The 12,441-nt window shown below is 39.7% G+C and overlaps 1 protein-coding gene across 11 annotated transcripts in view; it reads left to right on the top strand.

Annotated features, from left to right (window-relative positions):
* The window catches only part of APBB2 (amyloid beta (A4) precursor protein-binding, family B, member 2), a 261,166-nt gene that overhangs the window by 116,717 nt on the left and 132,008 nt on the right, over window positions 1–12,441 (top strand). The gene's annotated exons all lie outside the window — the stretch shown is intronic.

The raw sequence follows: 12,441 nt of genomic DNA, 5'->3' as shown, positions 1-12,441 counted from the left end.
AGTTACAATGTGGAATCTGAAACCACAGTAGTAAACTCTTTTGGACTCTGTTTCATTAAAACCCAGTTCTGTCATACATTCTGGATGGATGTTTTACCCATACATAATTTTGTGACATCATGCATTGGCAACTTGGAAAACACTGGTTCAGTGAGTTATGAAGCTCTTCCAAATGTTGACACGTTTCATTATACACTATGAAAACATTACATTCATTGATCTCACCACACCTCATCAGAAAAGCCATTAATTATTGGGGAAGCTGTCAAGCTCTCAGTGGTGGATACAAATTTTCCAAAATTCCAACTTTTGCTTGAAAGCTCGCATTTTATCATTGCCAACAAATACTGTCAGTTGTTTTCCTTGAAGTGTCAGGCTCACCCCATTCATTTTTTAGAATATTCTGCCTGGTACCCATATTTGAATAAACATAGTTTGTCTTTCGTTCTTTCAAGTAAAAAGGGTGCTCCATGTACTTTTCCCAAAACATTCTTACCTTCCTCTGCAGCAGAAGTGCTGTATCCATACTTACATTTAAAAGGCATAATAGCCCTAGTCAGTTTGACTCAGTGGATAGAGTGTCAGCCTGCAGACAAAAGGGTCCTGGGTTCGATTCTGGTCAAGGGCATGTACCTTGGTTACAGGCTCCTCCCCAGCCTGCAATCAAAACACATTGATTGGTAGCCTCCTGCACAAGCCCGGCCCTGGTTCGGGCTCGTGCAGGAGGCAACCAATCGATGTGTTTCTCTCACATTGATGTTTCTTTCTGTCTTTCCATCTCTCTTCCACTTTCCCTAAAAATCAATGGAAAAATATCCTCAGGTGAGGATTAACAAAACCAAAAAAAACACACAAAAAAAACACACACACCAAGAAAACAAAAATAAAAGGCATAATAGTTGCCCTAGTCGGTTTGGCTCAATGGATAGAACATCGGCCCACAGACGGAAGGGTCCTGGGTTTGATTCCAGTCAAGGGCGTGTACCTCAGTTGCAAAGCTCCATCCACACACCTGGTCAAGGTGCGTGCAGGAGGCAACCAACCCATGTGTCCCTTTCACATCCATGTTTCTTTCTTTTTTCCCCTCCCTTCCACTCTCTCTAAAAATCAATGGAAAAATATCATTGGGGTGAGGATTAACAACAACAACAACAACAAAGGCATATAGTTAAGGATTGAGGTTTAATAAAACTAAAAATTTCTACTGCTGCAACAGGGACATTCTTGGGTGAAACTGACATTGTTTTCAGTGGGCGTGTGTAGTATTGGGGAGTATCATAATTTTTGGTACAAGTTGTGCCATTGCCTTGCTTCATGCTAAGATGCCAGCAATTTTATCCATAATTTTTTGAGCTCTATCAGTTAAAGGTTAGGTTAGCACAGTGAAAAGGGCTATAAATAACATGTTAGTGTTATGGAAATAATTTCAACCTCAGAGACCCCCTGAAATCGCTTTTGGGAACATTTGCTCTCGGTACGGGGATCAATGCTTCTAGCAATTTGGGTGGAGAGGGAAGTCTGTGAAGGGTAATTGTGAGGGGGGGGGGCAGTTAGGTAGGTGGAGGCCAAGTTGGAGAATGCTAATGCTTAATTGTTAGTGAAAATGATTGATGATTATGAGAAAAGGAGTGCTGTTTGTAAAGTGGGCAAGATGAGTAGCATCTTCAGCTAAAATACCTTCTGCTGTTCTGCAGATTCTAAAAGAAATCCAGAAAACAGAGGGATAAGCTGAATTAGGGAAGGAGAATCTTCAAAGCTGTAAATTAAAAAGTGTCTAGTTTGGCCTGGCTGGTGTAATTCAGTGGTTGAGCATTGACCTATGAACCAGAAGGTCACGGTTCGATTCCTGGTTAGGGCACATGCCCAGGTTGCAGGCTCTATCCCCAGTGTGGGGCGTGCAGAAGGCAGCCGATCAATGATTCTCTGTCATCATTGATTTTTCCATCTCTCTGTTTCTCTCTCTCTCCCTTCCTCTCTGAAATCAATAAAAAATATATATTTTTAAAGTGTCTATTTTGTAAAGAGGGTCTAAAGCTCATTTGTATTTCTTCATCCTCTTCTCTGCTCATTTGCCACAAACAAACAAAACCACCTCACTTCTAACTCAGGACCAAGAAGCAGGAGGAAACTGCTATATATATAGTTAGAATTCCGTACTTCTAACTCAGGACCAAGAAGCAGGAGGAAACTGCTATAGTTAGAATTCCGTACGTACTTTTTCCTGTGTTCTTTGTCTATGTGTTTTTTTTTAAATAAACAGCATCATTTAGTATGGACTCTGGCCCATCATAATTCAATCTAAAGGGCTTTGAACATTTTATTCTTAATAAGGATAGCACAGGTTGAGGTAGAGATGTAAGAATTTCATAGTGCATGACATTCTCCAGGGGACTTCTAATCAATACCAGGAAGTAAAATAGGACATTTAAAAATCAAAATCCAATTGAGAATGCAGAGGTCTGTGTCATCAGCAGACTAGATCCCCACCCTCCCCTCACTTTTCAGGGCCCTCCCTGCTTCTCTTTTCCTCTGCTTGCCTCCATCGAGAACGTAAACCCAGATGAAACCTCCCTGAGCTGAATTCCAGTCTTTGCTTTCCTTGGCAGAAGTGGAAGAGACGATGCCGTGTGTACAGTTGGGAGTGGCCTGGTGAAACATAGTTTTTAAATGATGGATGTAGCTTGGGATGAAATGAATCACTGTTTAATCAGTATCGCTTTGCCCATATGGGTACCCTTGGACCCACCGCGCATTTCCTGCATGACGCATAGGATCTGGATTCCCTGGCGGTGAAGCAGTTCCCCGGGAGCTTGCATAGTTCTGCCAAGAGCCTCCTGGAAGTCTGGGAGGCGTGGAATGGCAGGCTAATGAAACGCTGAGCTATTTGCTGAGTTCTCTTTTTTCTTTTCTCTGTGTAAGAAGTGGTTATGGCATGAGTGCTTTCATGAGAAATGATCAACTTTGGACTCTCACCACTTGTTTTTAGCACTTTTGTAAAAAGAGCACTTTTTCTCTGGTGAGACACCTGAAACAGCTGAATGTCCCCATGATGCTGTGCATAGACTGTCAGTTTTAGGTTAAATATTATTTTATGAAGCCGTTTTTACAGTTGAACAAATGCATGTATACTTACTGGGTCATGAGGAGAAAATGTAGTTCTTAGACTTCACACATCCCTGTGGTATAGTGACAAAAGGATGGTATTTAGAGTCAGATGTACCTGAATCCCAGATCTGCTTTATTGCTCTGTGTCCCTGGGCAAGTGGCTACGTGTCTCTAAGCCTCAATTTATTCATTTATAAAATGGGCTCATATCACCCTCCTCATAAAATTCCTGCGATGATGGGATGAGCTAATAATGTATAGAAAAGTATGTGTGTGGAAATATGTGCAAAATGTGTATGTATGTGTATATACGTGTATGTCAGATATATTCCTGACACATAACAGGAACCAGTAGTCTTTGCTTACTTACTTTCATTTTATCTAGTTTCCCCAGAATTTCAAGATGCTTGTTGGTGGTTCGTTTGATTTGGTGTTAGCATTGGTCTATTATTATCGTAGAGCCAGCAGAATGGAAATTGCATGGAAGTAGGCTTTATGGAGCTGCTCTGTTCAATGAATGCCTATGTTAGGCAGGTGCCTGGGTGCCATAAGCTCCACCTTCCCCTGCTCGCCTTCTCCTACTCCAGGCTTTAAACTTTACTCTGTTTAATGATGGCATATGTATGTTTCACAACTGTCTTCTAAAGAGGCCTTAAATCCACACTTCTTTCTAGGAGATCTGGCATTTTGCAACTCTTTTCATTGTCCATCCTGATATTTGTGTATATATACTGACTATATATATATATATATGAATCATGCACATTTGCAATATACTAATATATTATGTGTATAGATACAATACACAAAAATAGAAATAAATGGATAGGCTAACAAGTATAAATAGAAGATGTACTTTATTCATAATCCCATAGGCCTTTTTGTACTACTCTCATTTTTTTTTAATTATAGTAAAACGCATATAACACAAAATTTGCCATCTTAACCATTTTTTTAAAATTATATTTTATTGATTTTTTACAGAGAGGGATAGAGAGTTAGAAACATCGATGAGAGAGAAACATCGATCAGCTGCCTCCTGCACACTCCCCACGGGGGATGTGCCCGCAACCAAGCTACATGCCCTTGACCGGAATTGAACCTGGGACCTTGAGTCCGCAGGCCGACGCTCTATCCACTGAGCCAAACCGGTTAGGGCTTAACCATTTTTTTAAGTGTACTGTTCAATTACATTAATTACATTAGTTTTGTTATGAGATTCGACCCCCAGTGTGGGGCGTGCAGAAGGCAGCCGATTAATGATTCTCTCTCATCATTGATTCTCTCTCATCACTACCACCCATCCTTAGAACTCTTCATCTTATAAAACTGAAACGCTATACTTATTAAACAATAACTCCCAATTCCCTCTCCCCCTAGCCCCTGATAACCACCGTTCTACTTTCTGTTGCAATAATTTTGACTACTCTAGATTCCTCATATAAATGGATCATATAGTATTTGTCTTTTTGTGACTGGCTTATTTCATTTAACCTAATGTCCTCAAGGTTCATTCATGTTTTAGCATGTACAGGTACAACATTTTGCTTATCCATTCCTCTGTTGATGAATACTTGGGTTGCTTCCATGTTGCACCACTCCCACTTTTGAGACTACTGGTGTACCAGGTGGGCCAAAGCCCTATGGTAGATGTGTATGATGGGTCATAGGAAAAAAATGTGTCATTGTCCTCAGCAAAGGATTCAACCCAGTCACTCTGGCTATGCATTATAATATCCTGGAAGATTTTAAAAACTATCTATGCTGGGGTATTTCCACTATGGACTATGATTTGACTGGTCTGTGATGGGAATAGTACTTACTTAAAGCTTTGGTATCAGTATTTTTTTCAAGCTCTTCAGGTTATTCCATTGATTCTTTGAGAACATAGTTTTAGCATTTTGTATGTGGTCTTTCATTTCCTTCTTTTCTCTCCCACTTGGACAGTCTACTGAAAATCTCTTTGAAACCAGGATTTGCTCTTCCTTAATACCCAGTGATTGTAATCTTTGTTGCTGTTGGATTAGAAAGTCTGGTTGGGTGATATTTAATCTATAAATGTGGCATCTATGACACCATCCTCTAGAGCAGTGGTTCTCAATCTTCCTAATGCCGCGACCCTTTAGTACAGTTTCTCATGTTGTGGTGACCCCCAACCATAAAATTATTTTCGTTGCTACTTCGTAACTAATTTTGCTACTGTTATGAATCGTAATGTAAATATCTGATATGCAGGATGTATTTTCATTGTTACAAATTGAACATAATTAAAGCATAGTGATTAATCACAAAAACAATATATAATTATATATGTGTTTTCCAATGGTCTTAGGTGACCCCTGTGAAAGGGTCGTTCGACCCCCAAAGAGGTCGCGACCCACAGGTTGAGAACCACTGCTCTAGAGCAAACACATTCCCTTTCGATGAAGCTCTTGTAACACAGTGATCACTCTCAAGCTCCATATAACAGAGACCAGATTAAGTAGGAGGTTTTATAATAGTCTATATCTGTGGTTGGCAAACTGTGGCTTGTGAGCCACATGCGGCTCTTTGGCCCCTTGAGTGTGGCTCTTCCTAAGCCTTAGGAGGACCCTAATTAAGTTAATAACAATGTACCTACCTATGTAGTTTAAGTTTAAAAAATTTGGCTCTCAAAAGAAATTTCAATCGTTGTACTGTTGATATTTGGCTCTGTTGACTAATGAATTTGCCGACCACTGGTCTATATGATGCATGCACTTCTCTGAGTTACTATGAATTATCTATTAGAGTAATTAGAGAATAAATACACAAAAAAGCAAATTATGAAACAAAGTAAATATGCAGCTAGTTTGAAAATGGACACATTTGGGATGGCTTTGGAGGGAAAAAACGTACTTTCTAGTCTACTCAAGGGAAATTAAAAACTCTTGTGTTTTATTGATTTCCACTAAGCTCATCTGCACATTGTTTTTATGAAAGCTAAGTGATGAGAGAAAGGCCGTAATTTTTAGAGCATAGATTTTAGATGCAGAGATTTGGGTTCTGCTTCCAGGAAGCGAAGCTTTCTGCAGAGAAGCATCCACTTGTGGAAGGCATTTTTCATGTCCGTTCTGGTGTGCATCCGTGAACAGCGGAGGGGAGAGAGCACCCTGCCTGAGCTGAGCTTGGCTTTCCTTCGGCCTCAGACCCTGAACAGTACAGGAGGAGGCAAGGCATCATGTGATAGCTGTCTGCTTTGGGAGTCCAAGCAAGTAATAATGGTCACCTGACTGTGGATATTGTGCATGAGTAACTGAGGTGGGGAAGGGGGGCTACGTTACCAACCTCCTCTCTCTTCGCTACACCACTGAAAAATCCACTTGTTCCCACTAAATGAAAATTGAAAAATCCAGAAAAAGACTTCGGACAGCAGAAGAAAATGCCTTAATTTATTAGTGTTCATAACAGCAATTTTAATTGTGTGTGTATCATATGCTAGCCCCTGTCATTTGAAAACAAAAGGGTGGGTTGTTGGAAAGAATTAAGTTTTAATTATTTTGCATTGAAGTATGGGTTGTATCGAAATACGGGCTTTCAGACTAAGAGCAATGGGAACAACACATCTTAGATTGGGTCTGGTTCAGCCGCTCTTTGGGATTATGCGTGTGACTGTAATATGGCTTTGAAATTCTTGTGTCAGAATTGGCTTTGAATCATCCTTGGTGCGAGTCACTGAGTCATGGTGACCATATGTTTCTCAGCAACTACATGAGCATCCATGATCTCAAAAAGTTCTCAGAGTAATCTAGATATGATTATTCCCATTTTTTCAGACATGGAAACTGAGGTTTGGAGAGATTGATTTTATCTGATGAATGCTAATGTTTGAACATAAAATCTCATTTTAATGCAGTGGAAGACCATAGAATCTTGGAATTTGAAGGGACCTTAGATTTTTATCTACTCTAGATTTCTTCTAATTTCTTCTGTTCTATCCTAGAGAGATGGTTATTCAGCACATGCTTAGGATGAATCCATCTCTCAGATGCTTGGTGGCTCACAGAATCATCGCAGTGAAAGAGTTCGAGAGCAGTCATGAACATGGTGGTACATAGCTTACTCGCCAAAGTTCACCTGCTTTCATTTTGTGATTACCAGCCAGAAATATGGGAATTCTCATGCCCTAGTTAGAAGGAACTAAAGTGCCTGAAGAGAACAAAGGACATTAAAAATAAAGAACTGTCTCAGTGTAATTTGTAATCAAAACGTCACTTCCTGCTGATTATTTTGTAACTTTAAGAAATTGGCTAACCTGGGAAAGAAAGCAACTCTTTACAATTATACTGCCAAGTTCTGAAGAATGTTTTGTGCCGGTTAAGTTTCAAATCGTTTTTAAATTTGACAGCACATCAAATATCTGAGTAATAAAAAGGATAACTTTATTATTATACTTGGTATCATATTGTTTAACATTGGACTTTGCTTTTCAAGTGAGTATCTTGGCAAGCTGTGGCAAAGAATGAAAGTTTTTACTTAATAATTCTCTTAAGAGTAATAATTCCTTAGCAGACACTAATTTAATTTTGCTTCTATGCTCCGCAATTTAAAAAAAAAAAAAGTTTTCATGGTCATTTGGCTGATGTTATTTTTGGCTTTGCTTTAAATTATTGATTATGGTTGAAAGGGGGAGGGACTTTCTGATGAGAACAGCATTCTCTTTAATAGCCTCTCACAAAATCAATTTCTACTATTCTTGCTGTGCTCCTGTGGAGTATTGAAGGTTAAGAACCTCGGAAAGAATCCCCCCTCCCCAAATTTGTCTTTATAATTTTTTATTAGCCCTTTTCTCCCCTCCATGTTTATCCCCACGATTTCTAAGAAAGATCTTCTTATTGATGGTTTCCTTTGTGCTTGAAAGAGCAGTGTGTATGTGAGGTGGTTTTTGTTGTATAGGTGGCTGTTTAGTATCCATCATGGATGACAGATTAATATAATAGATTCATGTTCCAAATACCCTGTGTGTAGAGCTCGTCTCTTGAATGGAGTAAGTCAGATCATGCATCAGTGTCTTTCATACTGGAAGCAGGTCAGTGGTGAATGCGCCTTTCCCAGCTGCCTGTGCTCAGCTCTGCGGGAGCAGGAGGTGTTGATTTCATTTGGATGGAGAGCTTCAGGAACATGGTGTCTGGGCAAATGTGCATGGGAGAGGTGGTTTCTTTCTTCCCCACGAAATCGGATTCTACTTACGCTAATTAATTACATTCTTGTTTCCACATGAAACGGTGTGCCTTGCTCTAAAACTGTGTGCATTGGGGGACTGTGAAGGAGGATAGGAAACTACTGAGACATGTAGCTCAAAAACCTAAAGGATGCTGGTAGCAGATCAGCTGAGAGTGGGTTGCACGGTCGCAGCTAGAGACTGTAAGTAATCTCAGATGATGGTGTTTCATTGGTTATAGCTTGCTTCTGGATGGCCTCAGAACTTCATTTTTTTTTTTACATCATCTCATCATCATCATCATTATCATCATCATTATTATTATTATTTTGCGAGCCTGGCAGGGGAATCATAAAGAGAGGGAAATGAGCAATTTTGAGTTGATGAAGTAGCTTGAAAAGAGTTGTCGCAAGTTAAAGTTCTTAGCTTTACTGTAAAGTTTCGTAAATTGTAGTCTGTGGAGCTTGAAAGTTTTCAAATAGAACTGGAATCTGTTGTAAAGCTTCTGTTTTCTTCTTCGTGGTCATTAACTTCTTCTCTGGGTGACCTGTTAAGTTATTCCAGTAGAAAAAGTCTATGCTCAAGATATGTGAATCAGCAAGTTCGTTTCAGCCAGTGCGCCAGTACAAGGCAAGGTAACTTTTTACCGTAATGAGATAGAAACTGGAGCTGAAGACGTGTGGTTATTACCAGGGACGCTTTCTCGCCCAGTTTGACTTATATTTAGAAATGCTTTCCTCAACTTTTAGAAATTACTGATGTTCACCTTTTTACCCAGCATCACTCCATTTCAAATTAATTAATTCGGGGGCATAATCTTTTTATTGTTTTAATACTTAGAGATTTAATGTGATTAAACTGCAACAGAATAAAAAAGTATTACTTTAATTTCAGAATATCTGGTAAGAAGTCTGCCTTTAATACTGGATAAGATTGCCATGATTTTTATCTTCTTTATTACGGTTTGTGGATTAGTTCAATATATTGAACATGAAACTCACTATAACTTAAGTAGATTATACAAGATAATGAAATCACTACCAACCTGAAGAGACCTGTGCTGGTCATAGTTACTGCATAGCTGGCACTGGGCTTGCTGTCAGGTATATACTTACTTAGATTCTACAGTTCTTTATGGGGCTGCTGAAATGGGCCTTGGTTCACTCAAGCAAACTCGCCCCGTATGGGTTATTTGATTATTTTTAAAAATAATTAGATAGTTTGAAGTTTTATTAATTTACTAATTGTATAAATCAAGGTCTGTTCATTGAAGATAAAATTAAGGCAACATAGGTAAATATACAATTTAAAATCATCTCTTCTAAAGCACACACAGGATTTCAAACACGTAATACAAGAAAAGAATGTGAATGGTCCTGTCAATATTTTGATATGGATTACACGTTGACATTTTGGATATACTGCAATAAATACAATATACTATTAAAGTCTCCTCTAACTCTACTACTGAGAGATGAGAACTGTTAAACGTCGTTTATGAATATCCTTTCAGATTTTGTTCTATGGCACTATCTCTAGTTTTCATATGTTTATATATGTATTTTTTCTTCTTAATTACAGCAAAATTGCTCAACATTTATTTGGTAACTTGCCCCTTTTACTTATTATTACATTAAATATTAGATATGCTGATAAATTTTCATGTCAGCAAATATACATTTATTAAATGGTTTCAATGGCTGTTCAGTAACTAGTGTGTAGAGTACCATAATTTATTTAATTAGTTCCATCATTGGACATTTAAGATTTTTTTCAACTCATTTATTTGACAAATATTAACTTATTTCATAGCATGGACCAGCAGTAGGGTGGATTCCATAGGAGTAAGTCCCCTGCCTCATGGAGCTGATACATCCACACAGGAGATTTTATTAGCAATCATGACAAGTGCTTGAGGGGAAAGTTCTGGTAGTTCTGAGAGTGCAGAGCCAATGGAAGAGGTGGCCTTGGGTCCCAGAGGGCCTTCCTTAAGGAGGTGATGTTTATAGGAAGGTTTGAAGATTGGAAAAGTGTTAGCTGTGTCAACAGGTGGAGGTAGGGATGAGTGGGCAGAGAAGATCATAAGCAAAGTCCCTGGGGTAGGTGGGGGATGGCAAGTTTGAGTTGCTGAAAGTCGGCTAATATAGACGGCCTAAGGAACAAGTGATGCCAGGTGAAGCCAGAGACGTGAGCAGGTCCAGATTGTTGAGTACTTTGGTCTTTATTAGCAAGACAGTGGGAAGGCATATGAGGGCGACATCAGATTTGTGTTTTAAGAAAATAATTGTGACTGTAGTGTGAGAAATCAGCTGGCAGGAGTTCGTGACCTTTATTGCACCCTTGACCTCTTTGGGTATCTAATGAAGCTTAGGGATACCTTCTAAGAATACTGTTTTAAAATCTATAAAATAAAACATATAGGGTTGCAAAGGAGACCAATTACATTTAAATGTAGTTGTCAAAATATTAAACACACACATGAGATGTAGTACTATATGTGCTTCTTTATTAGCACAATATATAAGAATCAGTGGACAGTCTGATAGCTACAGTAATTTCAAAGTAGGGATGATAGTAAACAAGGTGTATAACAACTGTCATGTGATATGAAAACATCTGTTGGTGGTAAAATCACAACAGTATTTTGAATACTAGTATTCTCCTTACACTAGTATGGTTTGTTGCTGACATGCATGATTGAGTGAAATGGAACATTTCAGTTTGAGATGAATAAAAATAAAGATGTGATTTTTTTTTCCTCCCATCCAAGTTCACGGGCCACATGAATTCTATCTGCAGACTCCTTGGGAGGGAGTCCATGGACCCTGGGTTAAGAACCTGTGAGAGGAAGACAAGAGCAAAACCTGGAAACCAGTTAGGAGATAATTGTAGTCTCCTAGGTGAGTGATTGTGTAAGCTGAAGAAGGTAGCAGTAGAGATGGAGGAGGGAAGGAGACGGGTGCGAGGGAGATGCAGTAACTAGCTATTGTAGGATTAGATTTGGGGGCTTAGGGGGAGAGGGATTTGTCAGGAGGAGCCCAAAGTATGTGGCTTCCAAAACTGGATGGGTGAGATAGAGGATGATGGAAACCAAAGACCAGATCTTGGACATGGAAAATCTAGTGCATCTAGTGATGATGCCAAGTGGGCAGTTGTTTGTTGTCAGCAGCTCAAAGGAAGGATCTGGAGTGTAAATGTGAGAGGAATGTTCCTAGATGCGGTAGCTGGAGCCCTGGGCACTGACGAGGTTGCCTAGAACAGTGGTCGCCATCTGGTGGTCTGTGGACCACTGGTGGTCCGTGAGGTCTGAAAGATTGGCAGCCACTGGTTTAAGGAAACCTTTGGAGCAGTGGTCGCTAACCAGTGGTCTGAAGTCCGAAAGGTTGGCAACCCTGGCCTAGAAGTTGAATCAGATGAGTGAAGAAAGGGTCCAGGGTTACCCTTCAACACTGAAGGCTCAGGGGGAGGCCATGAGATAGTCGAGGAGACTGAGGAGTGGGGAGAGGAGTTGCAGAATAGCCAGGAAGCTGAGGTTTCCTGGAAGCCATTTTTAAAGGAGTGTTGTCAATAGTGTTGAAAGATGCTAAGAGGTGAAGTAAAATAAGAATTGAAAAATATGCTTTGAGTTTACCAAGAGGTTGCTAATGACTAGAGGGGAGTAATTTTGGAGACGTGCCATGAGTGGAATGCAATTGGTGTAGAGTTAGGACGGAGTAGGAGGTAAGAACTTGTAGAGAGCCAGTATAGATGATTCCAGTTCTAAAAGATCCAGGCAGTTCTGAAGGATAGGCTTATGAGTCAAAATTCTCTTTCATACCCATTCCCCATTCTGCCTTTGCTCTTCTCTAGAGAGAAACTGTGTGTGTGTGTGTGTGTGTGTGTGTGTAAGAGAGACAGACAGAGAGAGATGAGGGAGGGAGAAAGAGGAAGAGATTGGTGTGTGTGTGTGTGTGTGTGTAAGAGAGACAGACAGACAGACAGACAGAAAGATGAGGGAGGGAGAAAGAGGAAGAGATCAGTAGATAGATATGTGGTTGTGGCTTGTTGATTTAATTTTGTGTAAATGGGATAATCTCTATGAATTCTCACACACACGCACGTGAGAGCCCTGTATTGGGGATAATACTACTAGTAGCTAACACTTCTATGGCGCTTAC

Source organism: Myotis brandtii, unplaced genomic scaffold, assembly GCF_000412655.1.
Source record: "Myotis brandtii unplaced genomic scaffold, ASM41265v1 scaffold520, whole genome shotgun sequence".
NCBI classification, from domain to species: Eukaryota; Metazoa; Chordata; class Mammalia; order Chiroptera; family Vespertilionidae; genus Myotis; species Myotis brandtii.
This window is presented reverse-complemented; position numbering and strand designations above follow the sequence as displayed.